Source organism: Idiotropiscis lumnitzeri, chromosome 4 (assembly GCF_059441095.1).
Source record: "Idiotropiscis lumnitzeri isolate Australia: NSW breed Sydney's pygmy pipehorse chromosome 4, RoL_Ilum_1.0, whole genome shotgun sequence".
Lineage (NCBI taxonomy): Eukaryota > Metazoa > Chordata > Actinopteri > Syngnathiformes > Syngnathidae > Idiotropiscis > Idiotropiscis lumnitzeri.
Window position 1 is genome coordinate 4,303,682 of NC_142394.1, and position 23,984 is coordinate 4,327,665.

The 23,984-nt window shown below is 38.5% G+C and overlaps 1 protein-coding gene across 10 annotated transcripts in view; it reads left to right on the forward strand.

Moving 5' to 3' along the window:
* The first annotated feature begins 948 nt into the window (after positions 1-948).
* LOC148337869 (teneurin-2-like) overlaps positions 949-23,984 on the forward strand; it is a 207,676-nt gene continuing 184,640 nt past the window's right edge. For all 10 annotated transcript variants that reach the window (XM_088294607.1, XM_088294609.1, XM_088294608.1 and 7 more), the window contains exon 1: positions 949-1,437. The gene's annotated coding sequence lies outside the window, so the exon portion shown is untranslated. The remainder of the gene's footprint in view (positions 1,438-23,984) is intronic.

The following is a 23,984-nucleotide window of genomic DNA, read 5'->3' on the forward strand; positions in this document are numbered from 1 at the left end:
AGCTACAGCCACTGTTTGGTCTTTTTTTTCCCACTAGGCTATGAGACACACATTTTCACCAGAATCTGATTAAGTATACCTCAACTGGTTGCAAGTGAAGGTAAACAAGTTAATTTGATGGTGACTATGTCTACTAGATCCCGTCACTCACGTGAGCGGACTTTGACGAAACTTTGAACCACTGACGGAATAAGGCAGACAGAAGCAATTTTCGGCCAGCTGAGTGATGGACTGACGGACGGGGCCGGTCTGAGATAACGATGGACTAATGATGACGGATTGGCAGGCCAGCGGACCCTGGCCTACAATGGGCTGGCAAAAATTACTGCCTTGCACATCCCTGCTGGTACAGTTGTGTACGCCTCTCCCGCTGGGATAAACTCCAACCCGACAGGCTTAAGTAGGATAGAGAATGTCTGGATGGAGGGATGTTGTTTAGTTCAGCATTTTCCAATATACGGTATTCTGGATGCCTTATTATGTGATATGCCAGGGAAGATGCAGTGAGGAGAATGTCAATCAAAATTTGTCAGGGCACTTCTTTAAACAGCTCTTGCTTTAGATCTCATTAGGTTGTGCAGTTGTACACTAGTTTTTTTTTTTTTTTTTTTTTTTTAATTTTGCCTCACATAGGCTCGTGTTTATTTGAATAATATGAATTGGAGGGAAGATGTAATGACATTAATTAAGATAATTAAGATTGATATACAAAATCTATTTGAAAGTTTTATTATGATATATTAATTAGATGACTTCCTACACTTTGGTGTTTTTTTTTATTTTATTTTTTTTTATAAGTGGACACTCCCAGTGGTTAGTTGAAGGAAGATGAAATCGTGATTTGCATGCAAGTCCACGAGAAGACACAACAACCAAGAGTCGAATCATTTCAATTGCACCTGCCAGCTTCTTGTAAGGATGCTGCTGCAACCAACAGTGCACAGTGGATTAAAGCCTGCATGTGCATGCCCAGTTAATAATAATGACCGCTGGCTAGAGCGTGAACGCGCGCTCCCGAGCCTCGGTCATTGCCGTTTGTTGATGTCTCTTCACAGTATGTCCGACAGCGTGTCTGACTCGTTCTCTTCTGTGGAGGCTCGACGTTTGCGCACTGCTATGTGTGTCAGCTGTATGGCCAGCTTTTAAAGTTAGCTCTCTCTGTGTTTTTTCCCCCCCCGCTACCTGCTTTGACTCCGGATGGATTGCTCCCTTTGAGTCCCGCGTATGCTAAAATGTTGCGCGGGAGGTTTTTTGGCCAGCTTCTTCCGCAGCTTGTCCGCATACTGTAGCGCTTTAGTAGGACCAGCAAGGCAAAGAAAAGTATGCACTAAAATACACGTGTTAAATCGTTTCGTTGGGCTGCTAGAAAGAAAAAAAAAAGTTGAAAATCGAAGACGGAGGATTATGCGCTGAACGCCGCACATATCTGCAGAACAGGTACGTGATGTTTTAAAATACAGAAAAGATGCTTTCGATGATTGTTTGTGTTCAGCTTCTGTGGTTGCTCGTTGCTCATGCGATGCGTGGATGCAATCTTGTGTCAAAGAGCGTGGGCAGAGCAGAGCAGTGTCATGACATTGAGGTGCCTTTCATCGAATAATATTCGCGGTCATGAATGGGGAGAGACTGCACTTGGTTGACAATGGCTCGACAGTGCTCCTTTTATTCGGATGCGCTACTGCGTTGTGTGTGCTGAGGTATTTCTGAAGGCAGATATTCGGGAGGCTGCAAACATGCACGAGTGCCATCACGGTCGCCACACTTAACTAAAAATAAAATGCAAATAAAATAAGTAAGGGGGGCAAAAATATCTCTGGTGTCCTGGTTGAATGGTTTATATATATTAAAAGGCAGTGTGCATTATAAAAAAATGTGGCATAGTGTACAAAGTGTACAAGATACACCATCTTCATCTTTCTGCACATAATAAAGTAGCTCTTGTGTCTCCAAGATATAATGAGTGGCCAGTGGGCTTTAATTTGATGCTCGACCTATCATAACTTGGACCCTTCACAATCCCCACCCCACATGAGACTCACTATTGTGTATCTTAATGATCACATTGGAATTCTCAGATTTCCCCATTTATTTATCATTCCGCATTCTATTCTGAATCAGCGCACAGCTCCCAAATATTAAGTACATGGTCTAAGCAAACCTAGTATTTGTTCAAAGTTTTAATATAGGTACTGTCAAAACGAATTCATTAATTTTTCATTTTATGATTCTGACATTTTAACATAATTATATTTTCCGTGTCAACGTGGATTTCAACATGGCGGAGGATTTTTTAAAAAAAAAAAGAAGATCCAGCAGCGACTGTCACGCTCACGTGGTCATTATTTGTCTACATATTTCGCATAATAACCATGTCACATAAAAAAAGATCAGTACTTAGCAATGTAGCTTTGGAGCAAGCTAGGCTAAGATAAGGTTGCTAGAGAACCATTAGCTTGGGTCATTTGCAAAATTTCAGTACAATATTAATTGGCAAAATGTATACGATATACATTAGTTCTAACTAGCGATGGTAGGATAGATGAACTTGTCACACATTTACGTCACTGTTTTCCTCTTCGCAATAATGACATGAAAATGTAATTTGGTCAATTTTAAGGGAACAAAAATAGCCAGCAATCCTGGGCATGATTGTCCGAAGTGTTTGAATAAACCAAAAACAGACATTCTGGACAAAGTAATGTTTTGTGAGGTTGAGTGCCAAAGGTACATTCACCAAACTGAGTTTGCTTGACGGACGCGGTGATCAAATCCCACACACCAATAATTGTTTTTCTCTTAATACTCAATCTAAAACAACCCAAATTTATGTAATGTGCTTTTAGCGCATATTTAAATTTAAACCATACTTACCTACACAGAGAAGGTGATATTTCCCATTATTCAAACGTGAGCGATCCAATTACTGGAAATTATGCCAAACACTAACCCCAGCCACTAGACCTGTAATTTGGTTGCATGTCAACTGTTTCAGGTGATAAGTGAATATATGTAATAATCACTTTAAAGTAAATACAAATAGACCTTTCTGTCAAAACGGTTATGAGCACAAAGTGGACATTCAAGAACTACATTGTAAATCTATGTAGAAAGCTCAAGCCCAGCTCCAGCTTGCGGTGCATTGAAGGAAACCATTCAATTGGGAATGAAGATTCATTTGGCATGCTTGTCGACCTAATTTGCTTGCAAGTTCAGATTCCATCACAATACAGTGCCACCATTTTCTGGTGGGACACTGTGACAGGGAAAAAAAAATCCCACCCACTAGCCGTACAAAGGGTGCCATAGTCCAGCAGTTACCATTAACTTCTGACATGATAACACAGAGAGATGATGAGCCACCCTGCTGAGATCACACATCCATGTAACCCACGCAGTTTCTCTCGGTACCTCCTTCATCTCCTGCACCTTTCGCTCTCGTCAAGCAGTCATGAGTCTGTGTGATCCAACAGTGTCAGTATTCTGTCTTCCTGTCCCTCTATCTTGACCTATTGACAGGGCCGTGCAATTCAAAAGAAAAGCAAAGCATTTTGATTGCAGTGTGATCGCTATGCATTTAAAACGATGGATATGGTAAATATCTTTTTTTAAAAGGACAAGTATACAGTACTCACTTTTGTTTTATACAGAATAATGTGTTGTGTTAGTTTGTGCAGAGTATATGTGTTTGCATGTGTGCACGCACTAACAAGAGCACACTGGACAGCATCAGGCCATGTCAACCACATGCTCCCGACAAACCCTCAGGGTGTCCTATTTGGCACATACCCATCAACCTACTCACACACGCAAACAGACACACACAAAGACTTGTGTGTATTTATATCTAAACAGACAGACCTTAAAGCTTTTGAACCGACACGAGCGTCAGAGCATTAGAAGTTCTCACAGTCTGTGTCCTTGCTGGACCTTATGCGCCAAAAGCTTAGCTGCCTTCCATCACCATGTTGATCAGTATTTCCTAATCCTCCTTTTGGAGACCCGCTTCTTAAAAATAACAAACCATCATGACCCAAATGAAAATAAGCTTTGTTCATTAACAATAGCAAATATGAATTAAAATGGGGAACGGGGAAACTGACGATAAAGACATATACCCACACACACTTAAAAGGCTAAAGAAACAGTCGAAATAAACACATTGAGCCTATTTTGTATGAAACAAATGTGGAAAAAAAATGCCTGTGAATTCCTTTTCAAGTTCAATCTTTCACAAATGGGTTTTGGTGATTAACTTTTCATACATACATGATTTCTGACTGCACGAGAATGTACAATTTTTGAAAGAGTGGAGAAAATAATTGGAGTGAATTTTTCCCTGCCTGCTCTCAGTGCCTCTATTTGGGTTACGTATGTCTACAGTTTACTACAACACCTGTGAGGTTTGGACAGAGGAGCATCAATCTTTATTAGACTGAATGAGGCTGACCCTGTTGACTAAATTACTCTCACTGTGCGTGTGTATGTGCGTATGCATTAATGCGTTTAGCTGTGTGTGTATGCATGTGCACGAGTTTTAGCGTTGAGCCTTTTTCTGACCTGGCTGACAGATAACTGCAGTGATTTCCAGGTTCAGCAGATTAGGGGATTAGAGACCCAGGCTTCACACAATAACCCTAATGCATAAGCACGGCAGTATACACTGTATGCACATAAATAGTCACGCATATCAAATAAAAACACTCTTGGGACAATGTGCCTTCTTCAGGGGCCGTTCTATCCAGTGTGACCCTTGTGCTGTGTCTTGTATTTAGTTGCGTAGATACAACACTTAACATTCACACAGGCAAACAGATGGAAAAGAGCATTAAAATATCTCAAGGGTCCAATTTCACTAATGCTGTTTTCACACTAGGCATGACCCATGTTGGTACTGAGAGCCCAGTTAACAGTTTGTCCTTCCAAACCAATTCCGAGCCCACTCTGAGTTAGATAATGAACCGACATAGCGGGTTGAATGTTCGTTGCACAGCCAGCGTTGTGCTATTGCCAAATTACAGTCAGATGTCTCTTTAACATTTAAAAAAAAAAGGACAATAGTCAATTATGACGATACATGCAGTTGTAATTACCTAAACTACAGTAAGTAACCTTTAGTTGTTCGCTTTGTGTTCTGTGTCCAAAATGGTAAATGGGCTGTCACTTGTTTAGTGCTCTTCTACCTTCTGCACTTAAAGCACTTCTTACTGTTACCTCATCGATCCGGTTCAGTATCCTGCTCAAGGACATTTCGACACACTGGCCAGGGATCGAACCCCCAACTTCTGAGTAGGGAGACGACCACGCTATCTCTTTTTTTTTTCCACAGCGACAGTTCTGTATGATACTTCTGTGCGATATGCAAATGTCACTCACAAGGCATTATTGTAATGACGATATTTTTTTAATACACTATATAGTGAATCCCTAAATTAAGAGACTTTTTTTTTTCAAATATTATTTTTTGTGGGAATGGAAAATCTCTCTGAACTACTGTTCCTATGCTGGCATCAGATTAATACTGCACTAAGAATTTTTACCAGAGCAGAGGTTGCCTTGACGTAATTTACGTTTTTCAACAGCAAACAGCACCTCTGCTGGTTACAGCACCAAAGTACTTTCTCTTTATTGCTTTAAAAAGGTAACTAATCCTCAATAAATTTCACAAAATAGAATTAATTAGTATGATTAATCAATGACCCAATTATGACATTTCTAGTAGCTCCCCGAGGCATTATCTATCGTAAGTTTCCTTTTAACTTCATGCTCTATGTTTTGTATGATATGGAAAACAAATGCTGCTTCACTCAGAGCAGGCAGCATCACCTGCATCCCAAAGCGTCCGTTGTTTTTGTTGTTGTTAATTTGATCCATTTTAAGACTAAGGCAGGTGGTCAGTGCTTCATTGGTAAATGGAGTTGATGGCATGGATGCTATTTCAGCAACTAAATTTTGAATAACAGTTAAGACTTGTGCAACACAGTTCATTACCCCTGAAGCATCTTATTATTAGGTACACATCATTGTGGTAATGGAAGGAGAAATAACCTTGCACCACCTCTGATTAACTATGAATACTGAGTTTTAGAGAAAATGTTCTTTATCTTGGAGTGTGGTGAGTGGAGGTTTTATTTATATGCTGCAATGTTATTCAATACAACTTTATTTATCTACTGTTCTGTTCTGTTATGTTTTTTGAGAAGCTGGAAAACATGACGTCTTCATGCATCTAGTTGTCTCATTTCGTGATCCCGGCCAGTTAGAGCAGTATTCTGTCGTTGCTGGTATTTTATATTGGCACTATGCAGCCAAGGAAGGATTGTTCTCCCATTAAAAATGTCTAAATAAATAAATAAAAATCAATCCAATAAACTACAAATATTCATTTGGAATAGGAGCGATCAAGAAAGCCTTGAAATAGTTTCCATTTAGACTGTGGGACTCGTGTAGCTTAGTGCAGAAAATGAGATTTTCATTTTAACAGAGTTTAGAAGGTTAGACATAGTTTGACCGAAAGTTAAATCAGACTGTGAAACATAGAATCACAAATCCGAGTTGACAACTAAACTTTGAATTAGTGAAATATTTGTGTTGAAAAAGAAAGTTGAATTATGACTCCCCCGCTACACCACCACCATTTTTTAATATCTGGCTGCAAATTTAATGCCAAATGTGACACTCTGTTTGGCTAATAAATGTGTAATCTGACTTTAATATTAGTGGCTCACCTGCCAAGAAACTCACCGTATGTCGCAGGTGTTTAGTTTATCCCTAAAAAAACCCAAAAATAACAACAACAAAAAAAAACAAGCAATATTTGCTCACACAGGAGTAAATTAGAATATTTCCGACCATACACAAATGAGTAAATAAATGCACTTGAATCCTTCACATAAGATTTTTCATATCCTTAAGGCATTTTTGTTTAGGATTAGATAATCTATATTACTTGAGTCCTCGTGTTGCACGGCGTCGTGTGCGTGCGTGCGTGCCTGTTTCTGTTGTGTTCGTGTATGTTTTGTTCGCATGTGTGTGTGCACTTATTATTGGAGCACACTTCAATTGATTGCAGATTAACTTTTGTGAAGTAGAATGGAGAGACATAATGTGCACCATACTGCTAGAAAAGATCCCACAATACCACTCAATGTTGATTCTTAAAATGGCATTCAAGACAAATGATTAAATTAATTACACAATTACATTAATTAATAAATTAATTACATAATGAGTAACCGACTCCAGGCATATGAAACGTAAACAATAATAATAATATTGCCTTTATTAGTCCCACAATGGGGAAATTCGAGATTCGAACCCAGGCCTCCTGGGGAGACTGGGTCCTGAACGCGGCGCCTTAGACCACTCGGCCATCCTGGCAGCCAAAGAGGGAACCTTCAGAGTTTTCTTCTGGAATGTGAGGACCGCCAAACATTGTTCCCTGTATTTAATAATAATATTCCCTTTATTAGTCCCACAATGGTCCCATCCTGGCCGAGTGGTCTAAGGAGCCGCGTTCAGGACCCAGTCTCCCCAGGAGGCCTGGGTTCGAATCTCGAATTTCCCCATTGTGGGACTAATAAAGGCATTATTAATGTGCTTCTCTTCATATTGAAATCTGAAGGTTATGAATGCCATCCTTCCTTCTATGCGTCTCTCTTCTTTGTGACCTATTTAAGCAACAACCTGTAAATTCCTCGTATGATTTCTATTGGGTGATTCATTGTGTAGGTGAGGTAACATCTAGCGCAGTCTGTGTGTTCATAACAATGTGAGACTCGTGCCGCTCAACAATAGCAAAGCTTTCCAAAAAGTAAAGCTTTCTGACTGCAGTTTACATCTTGGACGACTACGCTCTTGCATCCTGGGTGGTTTTGATGGCACAGCAGGTTGATTTAAGGAGGATAGTTACGACTGTACGTCTGTCATTCAACTGACTGACTGGTTTTAATTCAACGTCCTCACATGCCTCAGGCTCTTCGTGGGCTTGCTGCTGCAGTTCTCGTTAAATAGTCGAGCATCTCCACCCTACAGTATGTGCTTTCCAGCATATGAACTCATGAATAATGTCTCAGATTGCTGCCAGGTACGTACGATGTTCGCGTTAATGGCTCAGCAATAAAGAGAAATGTCAATCATTTTTCATTTCTTATAGCAACTTGATATGGTGATCTTTTTTTTCCATTAGATAATTCTACTTTTTGTGACATAGATGTCTGGACAGAAGACTTACCTGGAATTTAATTACATTTATTAAAAAAAATCATTTTTCGCTGTGCTGTTGATAATGGTTTCGTTTCGGTCTCACGTCCGTGCACGATCTAACTGTACTGCCATTGGCCACCTTGGTCTCGCTACATTTCTAAATGTACTTTGGAGGCACCGCTAAAAAGAAGAATGCAGTGCAACTGAACAGGCTGGTCAGGTTGGCTGGATCTGTGGTGGCCACAGAGCTGGATTCATTGGTCTCGGTGGCAGAAAAAAAAAGATACAGAAAATGCCTCTGCCTTTCTGTCTGCCCGTCTCGCACTGCTTCGCTCCATCTATGTTTCCTGTGTAAATCTAAGATTGCAAAAGAAACCTATTCAAATTTGTGTTTCATTTGGCGACTTAATGGAAAAAATCCCTTTAGTTATATAGAAAGTCATGATTGATTGAAAGATTTGAGCATTTCTAGAAAAACATGCTCCGGTTCCTCAAAATACGTGCAGTAATTATAGATGAGGGCACATCTATGGAGGAATCTACCCTTTTTAACCATGGACACAAACAAGCATGTACTGTGTGCAACCATGCATGCATTTTTATACACGTTCTTCATTTGCAATGTCAAATTTACAGCAGCTTTGCCATTTGTTGTATGTAAACTGCCTCAACCTTGATTTATGGGATCATTCCGTTCCCTGCTGCATTCAATAGAATTACCACAAACTCCTTGACAGCCATTGAATTAAAAAAATGTAGTGTGCTTCCCATGCTTGGGTTACATGCACCCGCTTCTTCTCTCTGCCTGCATTTCTAAGCAGACATGCCTAGTTACAGTCTAAAATGGCCTTGTGAAAGAGGACGGGAGTTAAGATGGCATCCCCCGAGACTTTTCAGAAAAGTAATTTAATAAACTGATATTTTTCCGCTCGGCAAGGGAAAGCGAATAAGCTCAGAAACGTAATGAAACTTGGCTGTTGAATTTTTTATTAAAGAATCAATTTCCTACACTTGAACATAACCAAGAGAACAGACATTTTATTTCTGCCCGAATCACAACTACATTACTGAACGTGAGCACAAAGGTGTAATCGGTTAGCCAATGGATGACGAGTGTCCAATGCCCTTCAACATTGGTCTAACACAGAGGTATTCAATTAAAAGTCACATAGGTCCACGACGAAAATTTCTTCCAATTAAAAGGTCCGAACCAAAGTCCAACTTCCCGAAATGTCTAGCCTATGTTCACATTTTTATATACTTTCAATATTTAGTCATTTTCAACAGAGCGCACTAATATACGAAATATTTAGGAATGTTCCCATTAAACACCTTTGCCAGTCAAACAAATATAAGGCGTTGATTTCACATGCAAGAAAATGTGGCTCCAGGAACTTAAGGGTGCCACTTCCAGAAAAAAACAGTAAAATATCTCCTGCAGAACTATATCAAGTGCTAAGCATTGAGTTAACATCTTTTACCTTTTTTTTAAATCAAAGAGTTATCAGCCTAAAAAAAACGGAAAGCCTAATTATCCAAGTAAAACAGGTCAACATGTTGAGTACACAATCAATAAAAATGGCTGTCCTCATGAAAAGCTAATTCAAAATGAGCTTTGACACCACTTTTTCTTTTGAATATTTTTTTAACTTCTCTTGATGAGAAAAATGAGTTTGTGATTGCCCTGCCAGTGATTTAAATCTGGGTTGGAACGGAGTCAGGGCCATTGGGATTTGGTAGATTATTTCACACATCTGGCCTTTGTGTTTTCCTTTAAATAATGTTTGTGCAACCACATTTAAGCACTCCTTCACAACTTCCCCATCACTTGAACGTTTTTTTATGTTTCCCCAAAATCCATGATACTTTTACTGAATATTCGTTTGCATGCCGCTGGGATGCAAACGAAAATATACAAATTTGTTGTACTGCACTCGAAGTTCGATGTTTTTGCGTTCACCTCAAACGTCAGCGGATAACTGTGCACAAAAGGGCGGTGCTTTGTTTCGTTGTGGCGCTTCGCAATGTTGCGACGGTTTCGGAGCATATGATGCACACTGGTTTTGAATCGGCTGCAGCCAGAACGAAACTAAATTTCTCCGTCCATTCATTTAAAACAAGACGCATCGACCTTGCTAACTTTTTAGCACGGCATACTGTCAGAAGCACTCTCTTCCGGTCTGCTGCGCAATTGGCAGTGGATCGTAAACAAACGATTTGATTGGCTCCAATCAGTGACGCCTTTTCCGTATTTACTAGAATTGCAGCGCCAACGTTTGCGAATGCGCCCTGAAAAAAAATTATCATAGATTGGCCATGGGTCCGGTCCACATCATCCCGCGGTCCGCCATTTGGTGATGCCTGGTCTAACAGATGGCAATACAGTGCAGAATACAATATGCTGTCCTTATCACAGTTACTGCTAGAGAAGTGAAACAGTGAAAATAATGATAAAAAAATGCCACCGCTTCATAACTTAACAATGAGGACAAAAAAAAACAACAAAGGTCATGTTAAATAATTCCAGCATAAATTAAACAAATATCAAAGTCTGGGTGCGTGGCTATCTAACTTAACTCGATGCAACTGCTATCTTAAAACGCGGAAACTGATTTATTGTGTGCGTGCGTGCGCTCGTGTGTGGAGGCTAGGAGGGATGCGGGACGATCAGTCCATGTGACGGGAGACGCTTGAATATTTTTATTACCCTTTGAAATAAAATCAACCTTGGTGGGTCAAACGGATAGGATCACAATGGGAATGACACATTAAACATTGAAATCTTGTGAGACATGAGGTGAATTTAAATAAAGTCGGATATTTCAAACTCAAACAGAAAAACGTTCCTCAATGCAGTAAATGATGAAAGCTACACATATCAAAATAATATGGACTTTCTATCAATCTATAAAAGCTGACATATCAAGAACAATAACGGGGGTGAAATCACTTTGCTATTTTACTGACTTACAATCATTGGTCCTTCTAGTCATTCATTCTTGGTTGGATGTCAAACATTAAATATCCAGTAACATTTTGTAGGAAAGGCATTGAAATTATTTTCCTTATAGTATTTTGTTGAATTAATACAAAGTGGAAATAACGTTTTGCAAAAGTATTTAGAGTCACCGACAATCTCTATATCATAGGAAACTATGCCATTTGAGACGACAAATATTCTGTGTCGCCCCAAAAAAGGGTGTGACCAAAATCTGTTCTGGTGTGATCGACTGAAAAACTTGGTAGCGCTAGTGCTACCAAGTGCAACGGTTAGTGTAGAGCCCCTTAGCAGCAAAATTCGCACTGTGCGGGTTTATGTGGGTATCGACAAAATAATTTGCAGTTGAATTGAATTTGTTTGCCTGACTAAGGTGCAAACAGCATTGGATCAGTTCTCACTCCAAGACAGTGTCAATGTGAGAGTGAATTTAAAGATTGTCTAAATGAGTGCTTTGCAACTAACTGCCGACCAGTCAGTCCAGAATTTCTTTCTAGCACACAAAGTTTGCTGGGGGGAAAGTAGGCCCTACGATATTGTTCCATGTTCGAGTTATGCAGTGCCAACATTGAAGACTTAAAATTAAGTCTGAGTGATTATTTCACGTTAAAAATGTCTTTCTACCTTAAATTTGCATTCATGGCTATGACTGTGACTGTGTACTGACACCAGTGAAATCATTCGTTGCAATTGTACACAACGCTTCAAAGAATAAATCAGTTCCAAAATTATTAAAATATTTACTTTGCACGGACATTCTAACATTGCACATGCATAATGTTGATTATTTTTATTTTTATATAATCAGTCCCCAAACTTTTGAATACCACTGCACGTGTGATAAAATAGTTTTTAGGACTGACATTTAAAAAGATAAAAAATATCACTCACCAGAAGCGACGCTTCTACGTGACCATCATGAGGCTAACCCTGATTCGTTCCCCTTTTAGCTTAGTCGTTTGTGTGCTGATCACATTTTCTTTTTGCGTCATCATCTCATCCTTTTTACGCCAGCGTCAAGTCCTATGATCTGAAGTGTGTCAGCAATAAAAAGAATAAATTATAATAAAAGGGCAGCAGATTTACCAGTTGCACCGTCACAAGTAAATAAAATATTTACTTGCGCTGTCTTATATTTTAGGGAAAAATGCGACCAAGGACAATCTGGTGCCTTGTTAACTATTTATGCAATTGCAAACCAATTGTGGCAAATGTGTCTTAGTCACATGGCATGCTAAATGCTAAATACCAACAAAATGCATGTTCTAAAACAAACAAGGTCTAATTATTTTAGTGTGCGGGTCCATGCTTCTCCAGCATTCTTAACAATGATTTGAGGGCTCCTGGGGCATTTACTCTGAATGATAATGAGGTACACTATTGATAATATTAAAATATTCAGTGATTTAAACAGATGCCGAACAATAGGGATTGATACATAAAGGACAGATCTACTGTGTGTAAGTGTTGGAACAAAAACATTCAGACGATGGGATACAGCTGTTTATTCTGTCTTTCACAAGAATGAAGCCTTGCTTGGAGGGAGGGCACGAGCACACGGAGAACAATCAGAAAGCCCAGAAGCTAAGACTAAAATCCAATGTCACTCAATTACTTGTTTTGTATATTTTTAAATGGTCAATTATGCTGGGCCTAAGTAAAAGCCTGCCAGTCAAATGCTTTATACGGCAATTACTGTTATTATTGTCGCTGTAGTGCCCTACAAAACTATCAGATTTGTCGAAGAACAACAATTTTCACTCGGGCTATTGACAATCAATTGTTAATTGGGATATTAGCGCAACACCATTATACTAAACTTGCTTTGCTTTACAAGGAGGAATTTTAAACTCATTGGGGCGTCCGCAATTAAATGAGGTCCATTTTAACAGCTGTTTTCTTTGAGTTTTCTACAAAATGTTTGTTCAAAAAAACATTTTTCTTTTGTTATTCATCAAACAAAATAAATGTACAGCAGTTCAATTTTACTCATATTGTATTTTAACCTTTGTAGAAAAAGGCACTTCCTTCTTCCTCTGCATCCGGAGTGTATTCAGTACCAATTAAAGCATTTATCATATCCTGCATTTCTTTAAGAATATCTGAGAAATGTGTAAACCATTTTTTTCTTTCACACTTTCATAGGCTTCCAACTATCCATTCTATGAGTCATTTAAATACACAATAATTTGCGAATGGTAATGAGACAGATTGCCTGTCTTTCACATACTGTTTCGTTTAAAGAATTTGTTTGTTCACCGTGGCTAGAGAATGACACTCCCTTTACCCCGACTTCACGGCGACGTGTGGCAGCAATAGAGCGAGGGGGGTCAGGTGATGATTTATGACCAAGATGCTGCATTCTAGCACAGGATGATTAATCTCTTCTGGGAACACTTCAGGAGTACAAGTTTAACCTACCTTGGCCTTGTGGTGCACACAAACACACACACGCACACGCACGCGCACACACATGCCTAAAAAGGACATAAACACAGGGGCAGAGTGCATGCAGTTGCTTTTATATGCAATTTGTGTATTTGTGTGCAATCCTTCCTCCTCATTCTTTTTTTCTCTCTCCCTACCTTGTTCATGCTCTCCACTTTTTCTATCCTCTGTGACCTTACTTGTGCAATGTCTCACATTCACCCTCTCTTCTTTCGCTTTGTCCATTCATCATAGTCACAGATGCTCACACACAGAGAGGTACGATAGCACAAGGGGGATGAGGGAGAAAGCCTCTTTATAAGGCCACTTGGCTGCGGTACCAGTAAGCATAAGGCTGTAGGATTAGTGCAGCTAGGTGCAAAGAGCTGTAATGTCTTAATAAGCACAGCGGAAAACAGGGACTTTTGTTCCATATGTCTGCCACAGCTGCTTTTGTGTGTGCAACAGATTATCTATCTATCTGTCTGTATCTGTCTATCTATCTATCTATCGATCTATCTATCTATCTATCTGTCTGTCTGTCTATCTGTCTGTCTGTCTATCTATCTATCTATCTATCTGTCTGTCTGTCTGTCTGTCTATCTGTCTGTCTGTCTGTCTATCTATCTATCTATCTATCTATCGATCTATCTCTCTATCTGTCTGTCTGTCTGTCTATCTATCTATCTATCTATCTATCTATCTGTCTGTCTGTCTGTCTATCTATCTGTCTGTCTGTCTGTCTATCTATCTATCTATCTATCGATCTATCTCTCTATCTGTCTATCTGTCTGTCTGTCTGTCTATCTATCTACCCATTGAGAGAGAGTACCGATGTGATCATCCACAGAACTGAGACCTAAATGGGGCACATGAATTGCATGGGTGGGCCAAATTATTATTAGTTTTCTGCATTGCTATGGGTAATTTCTTGAAACTGAGATGACATTCTTAAAACTAAAAGGTCGTTCTTACAGTTGTGCACAACAATGCAGCTCATTAGCAAAACCTCACATTTCCCCCAAAACAGTTCACACATTTCAAACTCGATCCCTTTCTCAAGGAGTCAGTACTACCAAAATTGCAAAAATCAAATTAGTTTTTCCCAAAATAACCTGTCTGGGTCTGCTCAACACCATGTAACACCTGCAAAAGCTTACATTTCTCCCAAAACAGTTTACCCATGTGTCAAAACTAAATTAGTCAGTCCCCCCAAAGTGCATTGTCCCTTTGGTGTGTGTTTAAATGTTTTTTCACTATTGCAGATGTTTAACTAACAAAATATGATATATAAAATGATGTCCCAGCTAAAAAAAAAGGACCAAAAACTGCATAGACCAGCATGATTTTGTTGTGTTTTTGTGCTGGCCTTGCTGATGACAATTGTATTTTTTTTGGCAGGGTTCAGCAGTCTCCAAAGTCACATGTCACACATACCTAACTTCTACTGCCAGGAAAATAGTAGCCATTTATTATTCACACATAAAGTAACTTCCATACATTACTGCAGAATACATTATAAAAAAATGCATACAGTACTGTAGACAAAAGAAATTATAAACACAAACAAACAAAAGAAACAATATATCTAGCCTACAGCGCTGTAAATAAAGTTTCACCACTACTAAGTTTATGGTTTTCAAGAAATTATGTTCTTGACTAATTTTGGCAATTGAACACACTATTGTGCATCTGATATATTACACATTTAAATCATGCTGGCATGTATCCGAGCGCATAACAATTAGAATGAGAATCAACAACTAAGTTGAAATCAGCAGGATGTATTTGTTTGGAAAATGTCCCAAATTGCCTCATTGTGCTAACTGTAGGCTACTTTTATATCACCATTTGCAAAGATGCACACTTGAGACATGTTTCTGTTTCAAGAAATGGGCTAAACCAATGGAGAAACACTGTAATGCACTCGACCAGTTCTTTGCAAACTTTTTCAACGATGTACCCCATGCGAAATATTGTTTTAGCCAAGTAACACCGAAACAACGTTAAGCATTTTTGGATAAAAAAAAATATTTATACGTAAATATTTGACTTAAAATGGGAGTGCTATGCCATCAGTTTCTGGTGTATTGTTATACTTTGAACTCCATTTGTAGTAGTAACTTTGGAACTATTTAGAAATAAAAAGAGAGAAAGAACTTAATAAAAAAAAAAAAAATAAAGATTTGTGCACATCAAAATAATCATCAACAAATTGTGTCCATCTCTGGGATCATTGTCTAGATCTTTTCTCAAAAATAAATCATTCACTTAATTATAAATAAAGCAGAAACTGTTTAAAAAAATCATCTTAAAATATCTATTTAATTGATAAAGAGAAGATGAAGAACATTACTACTGCACAACATTGCACTGAACAGAACGTTTTTGGTGAGACGCTTGGGATTCACTGAGGATCTTTTGTCATTCTTGGAGTTAGGAAGGTAACTGCTGTGATCAAGCCCTTTTTTTTTTTGCATTTCTGCGACATTTTAAATATATTGTAAGATCTCACGTATCCCTGAAGTGTCTTCACGGTCACTATATTTTGAAGTTAACTGGTTCCAACTAGATAGGTGTGTGCCAAGGACGTCGTCGATAATAAGATGCCGAATAGCGGGAAAGATCACAGCGGAGCAATGACCTAGCCCAAGTCACCTAATTATTTTTTAGAGTCCCAATCTAACAGTTGTCAAGGTACAGTCGAAACGTAATGTACGGAAACTGATGTCGACTATAGCGCTACAGCTATTGATTATTATATATATTATATATATTATATTATATCCTACTGACAATTCAAATTCAATAGTTGAGTACTTGCATAAGATTAAAATTTTATTTTTTTTGCTTGGTTAAAGATACAGAAGACAAAAAACACATTTCCACTGAATAATAAACGGCCAATTGGTTTTCATTTTTCAAGAATCAGCATTTTATACTTAAAACAGTACACTATTTTCCTCACTAGAAACATTAGTGAGAATTTTGATAAATCTCTCCCTATAAATTTTGTTTATAAGATGAAGTGACGTCAGAAACACAAGTAGTCATTTTGCCTGCTAAAACAACCCACTTTCAGTAAGCCTGGTTTATTAAAAAAGTGTTCAGTTGTAACGGTAACTGTGTCAGGCTCTCAGCATCAAAGTGCGCAGTCATTTCGGGCTATTAATTTGAGCGCTGCCAGCCCTGCTAGAGCGGCTAGCCTTGTTAGTGCGGACAATGCTGCTAGCATCATACAATACACTAATTAAGTATTTATTTATTTTGTTAGGGCCCTTAATTAGCAAATAAACATTATTTTAGAACAACTTTGGGTTGTAGCATCAGTTTGTGATGGCAATTATAAACGACCCCCAAAACACAATCTGGAAAACGAGACAAGTTCGCACTGGTGGGAACAACTTCAAAATAAAAGCGTGTCTTACGGTCATGTACAGCATGCACAATTGCTGTTGTGGTTGGCATGACTTCTCCATCCTGACAGTGTATATGTAAAAGAGCTCCTATCCGAACCTGAAAAAAAAAAAGGAAACTTTTTTTCTTTAACCGAGCTACTTGATTTAACCGAGGACTTGTCTACAAATTTCTGAAAAATGCGATCATTCGCCACCAAATCTATGCTGACTTCTCTACTTATGTGCACATAAAACTCTCCAAACTATTAGAACGATTGTTCCAATATTGACCTCTGTTATGGCAGTAGCGGTTCCTCTCCGTAGAGACGCTCACTGCAGAAGCTTTTATGGCTTAACGAGGAAAATGCTTTGTCCATAAAATACAAAATAGTGGTACAATTTTAAGATTTTTAAAGGTTGATGTGGGCATAAGTAGAGACGTCCACAGTTTCTGACAATGTAAGCAACATAAGTTATTTTCACGATTATGTTTAAGACTGTCCTTTGTGCCAGTCTACCTCAGTGTCATCAGCTATTTACGAATATGGACACATTTTACAAACCTGTATTGCTACATAACACAATTCCAGGAAAACAAATTGAAGATTGCAAAATACATAAACATATTTTGCCGCGTATTGTCCTGTGCACCTAAGATTATTTTCAGTGACGCTGTGATAGGCTGTTGCAGATAAGACTGGTCTTCAAGCATACAAAATCACACCATTATTTCTTTCTATTTTTAATATCTTATTGATCAACAACTAAGCATTAATATTTCACAACTCAAAATAGCTATTATGATGAAGTAAAAAAACAACTACGTTTCAAAAGCAATCCAGGCTACAATGGCTCTGAGTGTCATTATTCCCATTGAACACACTCTTCCTACATGTCCAAATCAAACTACTTTCATGTGTTGTAATGTTAACATTGTGATAATGGTATGTTATGATACTAACAGCATGCAACATTGGGTCAGGATGTCAGAGACCTGTGGAGCAGTGAGAACGGGAAGGGAACATAAAGGAGGCTGCAACATAATCCTTTGTGGAAGTGCCTTCATGTCAGGCAACCCCGTTGAGTCGCTTGCTCACCAAGCTGCGGAAGCGGTAAATGTGCCACAAATCATGGTGAATCATCCTAATCTCACCTAACACGCACAAACAGCAAACAAAAGCTCACCGTGAAGGACCTCATCATTCACAGTTGATGCTTGTGCAACTATACGTTAATATGTCCTCTGAGTAGAAAACATTGGATAAGTGATATTTATATGTTTCGTCCGAAAGTTAGTTCCCCAGCTTCCAGTTGTGACTAGGTGTCATCCCTCCTTAAGATTGCTTTTTGTTTGTGTCTTTGGCACTGCGGATAAAAAGCTTACGTCACTACTGTGTGTGCGTTTGTTTATTGCAGCGAAGTGTGTAATTCTGTTAGTCTACCCCAGTGCCTTTGTTACATCACCATCTTAACGCTGATTGAAAAATACGATTGTGGGAAAGGTCCTCAATGTCTTTGATTATAGCTGTGAAATCATCTGAGTCCTCCAGGTTTGAAATGTTCCTTTGTATTTGATGTTGACTTTGAGGAGATGGGATTGTCCTTTGTTTGGTTCCCAGGATTATTCACAGTTCCATTTCGTTTGATGTAAAATACAGGCCTGATTTAAATAATTTGCTTTCGCCATTTATGAAGCACAGTTTTTGCAACTTTTCTTCATTGCACTCAATGTGGTGACGAACATGCATGCTCAATTTAAACGGCATAATTAACTGCTATCATTGCCAAAGACACAGAACACTGACACTTCCTTCTTTAATGAATTGTATAAATCCGCTGCCTTAAGAACTGAATGCACTTTATATTCTGTCTAATGAGGTATTTTGCAAACACAGACAAAAACATGTTGCATGTATCCAGAATCAGTGAGACAAGGCACATACCCTACATGTCTGATGCTATTTGTTAAAACAATAATGATAAACCCACATCATCTAGAAGATCAGCATTAGAAAAGAGCTGGTGCAACAAAAAAGACCCTTTTATCCCTGCTTGCTTAGCCTTTATCATACAGCAAATGCTCAAGCCATATGCTATTTTTCTGGATTTTGTTTCAGGGATTTTCATGGATTTAGCCTCTGAGGGCACACCAACAAAATCACTTAAACAGCCTTCTGTGTTTATGTTTAAATCAAGTAGTAGTTTGAAGCAAAATGGGAATTGGGTTGTTAAAGAAGAGTTACTGGAGGACAAATCGAATTCACTGAGCGTTAAACACAACTTTTACATACAGTCCATTTACCCTTTTTAGGCTATTTGAAGTCTCTAAATTTTCCATTGGTGTTAATGTGAGTGTTTGTCTAAGTGTCCTGTGTTTGACTGGTGACCAAATGAGTGGATGTTCTGGATGGACTCATATATGTGAGGACAAAATATTTATATTCAAATCCATGCCACAAAAATGCTTGGCAGTGTAGTTGATACGTTCAAATTCTGCATTTTATAACTCTTTATTTGGCTTTAGTATTGGGGCAAATGGCCACATCGAATATATGGGAAAAAATCGACAACAACAACATCCTCCAAAGATGGACTATTACAATTCTACAGAATGTCTTGGTAAAATGGACAGAATTAGAATGATATATTTATTAGTTCCTTTCAATGATACCATGCTGACTTGGAGAATAATTTAAACAAATACATTACTTTCATATTGATAGCTCTTCTTGCTCTTTTGACTTCATTTTTTGCCCTGTATTTCCCTTCCTGAATAAACTGGCAAATCAAAACAATAACCTGGATCAGAAAGGATCAGTAAATCTAATTTCATTGTTTTCCGACTTGTTTTTGTTCCACAGTCAGGATTATGGTGGGCCACCTAAATTGTTTGAATCCATCCCGCAGCTCTTTGTTATCTTGGGTGATCTATTTGTGTCCTAATCTGGTAGTAGCTGGGAGGAATCAGGGGAGCAAAATGGGGGTGCTTCTGGCACAATAGTTTATTTTCTAAAAGTAAAAAAAAAAAAGTCATACGATTGGGAGTTTGTCTTTTCTTTCTTCCTATTTTCTCATCCTGAGGTGCCATCTTTACTTAGCCTCATTACAAACACTTCATTGGAAATATCGCACAATGAAAACCCTTTCCCTTATTATTTAGACGCATGAGCCATTCTGGTGTTACCAATGAATGCAATAAAAGAGCGTTCGGTACTATTGGAAAGTGGATCTCACACCGGGTAAGCTCAACTAAAGGAATAGAAGCTCAGTGGGTGAGAGTTCTTTTGAGAGCAGAGAAACTGGGTTCTTTATTTCAGTCACAGCACTGGAACATCTGTGATAACAATTTGCTCCAAACCCAATTCACGCTCAATTTTTTTCTCTTTAAATGTTCCCCACAGTTGTCTGACACATACTCTTACAAAATGTAATTGTAATTGTTGGCATTTCCGTCTTGATACTTCCGCTTTTCCTGTGCAAAGTAAAGAAGACGCTAAAGCTGATTTGCATAATAACACATTTCAAGACGGCAACGCGAGAACTATTTTTCTAAACCTCTTCCCTGAAAGAACCTTTCATGACAATCAGTCAATTCTATAATAAGCCATTAGGAGTTGCTAAATCACACCATGCAATCACCAGGCCAAGTCAATTGTAAGCTGTTGGTAGCGCAAGTACAAAAAAGGACTTAGTTTCACATCTATTTCTTTCTTGGCAATCGGTTTTCTTGGCACAATGCAGTTCATAAAAGAAGGCACAAGCAGACGAACGCTACAAGCTTTCACAGCACATTTCCCCAGAGAATATGCTAAAAGTGGTTATGCGGAGCAATGTTGCAAAAATGATTTTGAATCGATATGCTTAATATAAGGGAAACCCACTTGGCATCTGAAATGTTCCAGTCCACATGAAAATAAACAAGTTTGTAAAAAGATGCAATTAGCTTTACCACAGCCTACTGAAAGTGACAATTTTTTTTAAGGAATGCAATCTTAAAATCTATATTAATGCATGCTTGACAATGGGTTAGCTTGCATTTGATCACTTTTTCAAACTGCATGTCTGTAAACAAACTACTTGCATATAGTGGTTTTTGCGTGTAGTGCAAGCGTGTGTGTTTGTATGTGTGCGTGAGTGTGTGTCTGTGTGTGAGAGAGATCTCTGCCCTTCTAGTTGAGAGGTAGGTAGGACTCCCTGATCCTGCCGGTTAAAGATGGATTTGGCTCATGTGCTGCTGACCCATCTGGACTGTTTGCTGGGCTTCACCCTCATTCTTGGACTAGAGTTAGAGCCCAGAAGCTCAGCTCCACAGCCTTCCGATTTGGGACTACGGCTGTCACAATATTTTAATAGACAATGTCCCAATAAACCGCCCAATTTTTTTTTAGGCTTTATGTATGTGTGTGTGTGTGTCACAGTAATCCTCTGGCATACGTTTTCTCACCTCATTCCAACACACGCATATATGCTGACTGCTAATTGGATTTTTGTTTTTGTTTTTTTATCCATATTTCCCTACATTGGTAAAATGTTGATCCTTTCCAATCTGCTGTGGGTGAATTTAGCTCCCAAATATTTTATCTGCTCTGATTTCTGCTCCCAGCTCAAGCTTGGTGTGACCTCTTACACTTTGACAGTCAAAGAGGATCAGCATTTAGATCCACTCAGATTACCACATTTTTTTTCTCGCACAGACAAACAGCGCTAGTGCTTCGTCTCTGTCTTTGGAGCAATGAATGAATACTTGGCTTGAACATGAAATACAAAATAAATCAGGCACATACGCAGACCCATAGTCTGACATGACTGCATGGTTGTGCAACATTCGAGGGGCTGGATAATGTCAGCGGACCAAAGCCTTCGTGGCTCCCAGTCATCCATGGCTGCCAGCCTCACTCACATCAACTCCACTCCACAATACAGCCTGGTTCCTCTGCCACGTCTCAAAGGCAGCCTACATGTGTGTGTTTGTGTGTTGATCAGCACATGCGGAAATTTGCCTTGTGACATCCAAAACAAGTGAAATATAGATTTGTGTTCTAATTTATCTTACACCATATGGAAAGCACTTCGTTGCAGCTCCAGTTGTTGTGAAATGCGCTACATAAATAAAGTTGTATATTGTATTGTATTGTAATTTATTTGGGGCTACCAATCTTTTTGAAACTGAGAGCTACTTCTTGGGTGCAGTTTCATGCTTGGGGCCATCAGTTAAAAATAAAAAATTTACTCACATTACTTTTGTTTTTATTCATAATTAATGATGATTGTCTATATAGGGACATTGAACATAATGATTTCTCATAATAATTATCAGTAATAATTTATCAGGGGTTTGCATTAGGAATTTTACTATTGAATATTTTATCATTTGAGTATCCTGCTGAAGATTTTATTGATTGATCGAGTATCCTGATTAAATATATATTCTGCTTGGCTAAAGAACAATGATGTATATGTAAGAGAAATTATCACATTTTACTTATTAATGAAAAGCCATTTTGTATTCTTTTTCAATAATCAATAGTTTTCCTTAAATGTTAGTTGTGCATAGCAGCAAACTTTATTTTCTTGCCTGGAAAACAATTGGTGAGATCTTGGGCTATGGCACAAAGTGACAATGTCAGAATCAAATTAGTGCTTTTGCAAGATAAAACAGCACATTTGGTTAATTTATTGCAATGGATCAATATAGGGCTGCCGATATTGAATATTTTGATATTCAGATAATCTAATGAAAATTCCAATTCAATAATCAAGGAGTCTGATGAAAATAAAAATATTTTATTTTTTTTTTTTTGGTTAAAGACAAAAGGAAAAAAAATAAACACATTTCCACTTATTAAACAGCCAACTGGTTTTCATTTTTAGACAATCAACATTTTATACTCAAATTTAACTGTGCATAGCAGCGCACAATTTTCATCCCTGAAAAAATTGTATTATTGAGAATTTAGGTAAATATCTGCCCCTAGATTATGGTCTATGAGACTAAGTGACATCAGAAGCACAGTAATGATTTTGCTTGCTGAAACAACACATTTGAGTCGGCATGGTTTAATCAAATGTGATCAGTTGGAACACAAACTGTCAGCACTGCTAGCATGGCTAGCGCTACTAGCGGTGTATAAAAAGTGAGTCAGTTTAAGTCATTTTTTTAGGGCCCTTAATTAATGATTGAACATTATTTTAGGACGTTGTATTGTTGTCTTTAGAAGCAACAATTTGTGACGGCAATAAACAAATCGTCAAACACTGTCCGGAAAACGAGTCGAGTCAGCCGTTACGCTGCGAGAAGCTGCCAAGAACAACTTCAAAATAAAAGCGCGCCTAGGCATTAATGTCCATATATTATTTGATAACTGGGGTTTATTTGGGAGTTGTCTTTTTGTATTCCGCATTGGCGATGTGTTACGGTCATGTTTATAGCTTCAACATTTGTGCCTGCAATTACCTTGACGTCTTCCTGACTGTACACATAAATACGTGGTTAGTCTGGGAAGAAAAAAAGTCTTGAGCATTGTTTTGTACCGATGTACTCAAATTGCCCGAGGATCCATTTTAGCCCTAGATTGGTAGGTATACTTTAACTCTGCCAGTTCAGCATAAAAAATAAGTGCGTAGGTTAATTTTTTTCATATTAAACAGATTTTTGTTGATTTTGAAGAGTTGTAGTTCTTGGCCTCCTGGCACCGTCATGTGATGGTAGCGCATTAATCTACGCACAGCTTGTCTGTGTTTCGAACAAAGAAAAGGGCTTTAATCCTACAGTGGAAATTCTTCGAAGCCGCATGAGCGCGCAAAATCCAGAGAGGCTCCCGCGAAAGCGGGCGCAGCATCAGGAGCTTGTGGACCAAGACAGAGTCGCAGCCACAGCAGAAGCGCAGGCAAAGGAGAGGAGCAGGAAGCCAAGAGTGATGGCAGGAAGCAGAGCGAGAACAAAGAGCCCTCAGCTCTTT